The following is a 6,000-nucleotide window of genomic DNA, read 5'->3' as shown; positions in this document are numbered from 1 at the left end:
TTGTGCTCCATATGGGCCCAGCCACCTTAGTCACCTTTGCTGACAGAATGCGGACTAGCTTGTCATGTATCCTTTCAATTCCTCCGGAGGGCGGCGGCGAACGGAATATCCATTGGATCACTGATAATACCTGAGACAGAGCAACGTGCACACTGAGAAGGACACTGAGATCAACCAGCATGCTGTGCTCACTTATAAGGACAGTGGCCTTATCGTATGGCTGCAGCGCCCTCCTATTCATATATATATGGTCGTCAACTATGATGTCAACAAAAACGAGCAGTCTCAACATGGTTTCTTGGATGAACTGATGCGCGAAGTGGAACAGATCCAGAATACCGTCTTTGTTGCCGGTCTCAGTCTCAGGTTGCTGTTCTTCTTCAGAGCTGCTACTAGGAAGGCCCACAGAGTAGTGACAGTGACCACCAGAACAGAGCGACGACATGGAAGGTATGGTCTCGGTGATTTTAGCGAGAGCCCTGGTCCAGCTCCGTGCACGATCAAACGTGTGCTCTAGTTTTCCTGCAGATACATAATCATCAGCGATGTCGAGAACCCAGCCGACACCCAGATGTTTCAACCACCAATCTAGGACACTGATGTCACCGCCTTCGACTTTGTGGAATTCATGCAACAGGATTTGAATTCCCTTCATCTCATTCTTCACTATTTCTTGGTGGTACATCTCCTCCTTCTTTTGTTTTTCTTTGCTGGTCTCTATTCCTTTGCGAGACTTCTTAGTTGGTCGAGACCTATCCTCGTTCAACTCCAACTCCAAGTGTATGGCTGCCTCCAAGTCCAGGGAGAAAGATGACAGGCGAGAGCTGTTAGATGTGTAGCCGGTCGAGACGACGGTACCTGATATGTAGCTGCTAGATGAGGATGAACCACGGGTGGTGTGATCACGGTACCGGCTCCAAAGCCCAAGATCTCCATTACTCCTACCCTCCATGCTCACGTGCGTCGGTGCGTGACTGTGAGAGCCGACGAGAATGGGGACTGGGGGCCGGCGCCGCGACCTCTTCATCTTTTTTTTTGAAGACATCACCGGAGGGGTGAGAGCCCCACCTGAATGGATTTTCCATTGATTCCGGCGAGCCGGTGGATGGAGGGTGCCAAGGCACCTACAGGGTCGAGGACCCGTAGTCATATTTAGATTACAAATGAGGAGGTAGGAGAGCTTAGTTCATTACAAACATTGCGCACCACTTGTCAACTATCCATCGATCTTCGACTTTTAGGCGGCAGCTCCAGAGGCGACATGCTTCTTTGGCAGTAGCAAGCAGCCGCCGAAGGCAAGGCTGTTGCTGACGGAAGACGACGTCGTGCCTATGGTTCCAAACTTGCCAGCAACAGAGGAGAATCATTGTAGAAAAGAGCTTTGATGGCACCTCAGCCGGCCTAGGCAATTCCCAGAGCCTGTTGACAGGAGGGATAGGCAGGTCTCTCCATCCAAGGTGGTTCCAGAAAGATCTAGCGACCGTGCACTGGAAGATGAGATGGTCACATGTCTCAGCGGATTGGCCGCAGAGTTCGCAAATGTCGTCATCCAGGACATGCTTGTTGTGGAGGTTTGCTCGGCACTGAATTCTTTCATGGACCAGCAACCAACCGAAGAACCGAACCCGGGGGGGAGCACGGCTTTTCCAGACGAAGTTGTCGATCATACTGACTTGTCCGGAGTGTGTCGAGACACGGTATATGCTGCCGGTGTCCAGCCTGTTCGCCGTGCAAGTAAACTTGCTGGAGCGTTCGTCTGGCTGCTGTTGTAGGTTGATGGAAGCGATGATAGCCTCGACCTCAGCCTTCTCGCTGCATGCCTGGGGAGAGAGTCGCGGCACCAGGATGGTCGCAAGGCCGCGAATGCATACTTCCCTGACTGAAACATTTGGCTGAGTGCAGTGACTGAGTAGGCAGGGAAATTTGAGTGCCAGCGTGGTGCCCTCTGTCCATGAATCCCACCAGAACGTCGTAGATGCACCATCTCCAATGACGACCTTGGTTATACATCTGTATGCTGGCAGTAGAGATTTCAGGCCATCCCAGTGGTTACCGTCATTGGCCCCCTCCAATGTTGATAGGTCTGTGTGTTGCCGTGCCCAGGCTGCCCATGCTGACTCTTCTGGATGGTGTAGGCGGTGCAGCAGTTTAAGGAGGAGGCAGGCGTTCTGTGTAGCCAGATCGCGCACCCCCAATCCTCCTTCAACTTTTGGCTTCTGGGCAACCTCCCATCGTACTAGGCATTTGCTTCCTGAGGTCTTATTTGTTCCCGCCCAGAGGAAGGCACGCCGTTTCTTGTCAATGGCCGCGATCACTCCCGGTGGGAGGGCCACAGCTTGCATCATATAGGTTGCAAGGCCGTCAAGTGCCGAATTGATGAGGACAAGCCGCCCTTGGTGGTTCAGGAGGGCTGACTGCCACCCAGCAAGCCGACGGTCCACTTTGGAGATGAGCGGGGTGAAAGCGGCGAGATTCAACTTGACATTGGACAGAGGCAAACCTAGGTATACCTGTGGGAAGGACCCCTTTTGACACTGCAGGATACGCACAACGCGCAGAAGGCGGTTCTCAGGAACGTGCATGGGCACCTGAGTGCTTTTGGAGAAGTTGATCTTAAGTCCAGTGGCCAGTGCAAAGTCATCTAATGTTGTCTTTAGCCGCCTGACATCAGTCAGCTCCGCACGGACTAGCAGTAGCGTGTCATCTGCATATTGTAAGACTGGGCATGGACCGTCAATGGAGGGGTGACGGATGCCCGAGTCTTGTTTGATCAGCTGCTGTAAGACATCAGCCACCAGAAGAAAGAGGTATGGGGACAGTGCATCACCTTGCCGCAGCCCCCTTCTGCACTTGATCCATCTTCCTGGACAGCCATTGATTAGGACCGAGGAATGAGAGGTGGTGAACAATTGGGTCATCCATTGAATCAACGTTGGTGGGAACCCCCTGGCATGTGAAATTGCGAGCAAGCTGTCCCAACTAACAGAGTCAAAAGCCTTGGCGAAGTCTAATTTGAGTACCAAAGTGGGACACTTTTTGCGGTGGCAGTATTGGACGAGCTCTGTTGCATAAACAAAGTTCTCTGAAATTGATCTGCCTTTGATAAAACCGGTCTGGTCGATGTCAATCAACTGCTGAATGTGCCTTTGCAGCCTGGTGGTAAGAATCTTGGTGATAATCTTGACCGGGCAATTCTGGAGGGAGACCGGCCTAAAATCTTTCGGAGCTGTGGCCCCCTGACATTTGGGCAGCAGAACAATGTATGCCCGGTTGATGCGGTCTAGATCCACCGTGCCGTTGTAAAAGCTTGAGAGGAAGCTGAGGCAGCCGCGACCTCTTCCGACCTGCCGTCGTTTTATTTTCCCCGTTCATGTGGCACCTGCCTCCGTGTCCTCTTCTCATCAAACCCAAAATAGCTGAGTAATCCAAAGCGGCTCGACGTCGTCGTCGGCGAAGACAACAATGCAAGGGCGTGGCGGCGGCACCTCCGTCAGCACTTGGGGACATAGGCCGTCCAAATTACGTGGGCCTACGATGTCTGTGGTGTGCTGGACGAAATTAAATATTGATAGCAAGCGATGATGTCAAAGCAGTAGCAGAGAATGCAGAGCAGAGCATGTAAAAGGAAGGAATGATAAGCGATGCTGAGGTGAGAGAGCAGATCAGACACAAGCAGCGCACATCGACCCCGGCATCCTCCACAACACATACAGCTTCCAAATTCTGATAAAGACAGAGACGGGGGACAGACATGCATGCAGCTAGCTGTTCTTTTTTCTGCTGTATGCTTCGAATGAATTGCACGAGTCAGCAACAGAGGATCTTTTTTTTTAAAAAAAAAGGTCAACGCCAGAGGAAATGGCAAGGCACCAATTGTGGGAATCGCATTTATGTAGCTGATTAAAGATGTTTTTGCGTGTTTGTATAGTTCATTGTAATTTCACACTAGGCCTAGTAATTCCTCATTAAATAGACAGCGATCCAGGAGGTTTGATTTGATTTGATTTGATTTAATAAATATAATAAATCATGCATGATACATCATGTCTCTGTGCTAGAAGCCTAGAACAAAGCAGAGTATGCAGGGGATAAATCATGCATGATACATCATGATACCTCGCTAGTACGAGCACACGTAGGCAAGGAAGACGGGCCGATCAAGCCAGCCAAGGGAAGGGGAGGAGATCAGGCAGGAGGTGAAGTCAGCCCAAGAGAGGTAAAAGGAGCAGGCAAAAATGGATCTTGGGTTGGATGGGAGATGGGCTCGGGGAAAAGAAAAAGAAATGGAACAAGAGAGAGAGAGAGAGAGAGTTCGAGCTAGCACTTTGAGATGGATTTGGGTTTCAAAGAAACGAAATAGAGTTTAATTTGAGATTTATGTTTTGAGAATAGTTTTGAAATGCGTGATTTTAAATAGACGAGTCAAAATGACAAAACTTACATAAACAACGTTTTCAGCTAATGCACAGGATCGTTTGGAGAACCGATAATTCAGGAGGCTTTGATTTGAAGAATAGTATAATTATCACTGACGCTAAGTACATGCTTACAAGACAGAAAGTACAAAAAGGTCTCTGATGTTCCATTTTTATTTTAAAAATGAGAGAAAATATATTTATTGAGAACCCAAATCATTTCAAGCAACAACATGTCAGTCTAAAATCAACACAAACGAAAACCCCTGGTGACTTGTTTTCTTTGTTGCACTCTCTCTGTCATCATCCTTCAAACAACTCTTGCAGCATCCCTTCTAGCTTCCGTGGACTGAATTTTGGGGTGACATCTTTGTTATCCTCTATGTATTTGTTATCCTCTATGTATTCTGTATAGCTTGGAACGATTTTCTCGATGATAGCTTTGCGCAGTGTTTTCTTGAGCTTAGGATCTGGGACCGTCCACATCTTTTGAGTGGTGTACGTCTTTCGAGACTTGGACTCAAACTTAGGCAGCAGAGAGTGGCTTCTCCCAAAGCAAAGTGTTGTAGGATTCAACAGGCATGACAACACCGGTGCCCAAGATTAGCTCTCCACGTAGTCCTCAACTTTGCCAATAAATAGGGCTGATACGTTTTCTTGAAGAGTAAAGTATGTGTAGTGGAGCTCCTGTCTTATGAAGTGTGAGCTGTTGAGCAAGAATAAAAACCTGAGGCCATGATCTGGAAATCATTCTGACATGTTGATAAGCTTTTCTTGTAGACAAGATGCAATTTCTCTGATCATAGTGTTGAAACCTGGGGTCTCAGACAGTGTCGAGGTAATCTTGTCGGGCTCAACTACCGCTTTTACAGAGTTTACAATAGTACCCTTCAACTGCTACAGTACATTCTCAGAATATTTCACTACTCGCCTTTCGTCTCGGGGGTAATCTTGTCATGCCGCCCTCAGGTACTGGGCCTGCGCGATCAACCGGCCCATCAGGCCTCAGGATTCGGCGATGGGCCTTTGGACCTCCGCCGTCGGTCTCCGCCCCATCAGGCCTCAGGATTCGGCGACGGGCCTTTGGACCTCCACCGTCGGTCTCCGCCCCATCGGGCCTCAGGATTCGGCGAAGGGCCTTTAGGCCTCCGCCATCGGTCTCCGCCTCTGGGACGCCAAGGCCGCTGACCCCCGACACCCAGTATTGCCGTCCTCCTGCTTGGGTCTCTGCCCCTACGAGCGGAGGCCGAACCGGCGCGCCCGCGCCGTCCACGAGCGCCTTCCTCTGGTTACCTGCACACACACGTAGGTAACGTTGACACTTGATTAGCCTTGCAGCGGGGCGGCCTCCGCCCCTCCGCCCGGAGATGCCTACGAGCTAACCGGGCAGAGGCTGCGCCAGGGTCACCGACAGCGTCCTGCAAGCACAGTCTGAGAAACCGTCATCTTTCCTAGGTCTGGAGGCGTGGTAGCTGGGCCTTTGCTTAGGTAGTCGGTCGGAGACGTCTTTGCGAAGTGCTGGCCGCGTAGGTCTCCGCCACTCTCGGAGGCCGTGTTACAACAGTTCCCCCCTTTTGAGACCACG

Source organism: Miscanthus floridulus, chromosome 18, assembly GCF_019320115.1.
Source record: "Miscanthus floridulus cultivar M001 chromosome 18, ASM1932011v1, whole genome shotgun sequence".
Lineage (NCBI taxonomy): Eukaryota > Viridiplantae > Streptophyta > Magnoliopsida > Poales > Poaceae > Miscanthus > Miscanthus floridulus.
This window is presented reverse-complemented; position numbering follows the sequence as displayed.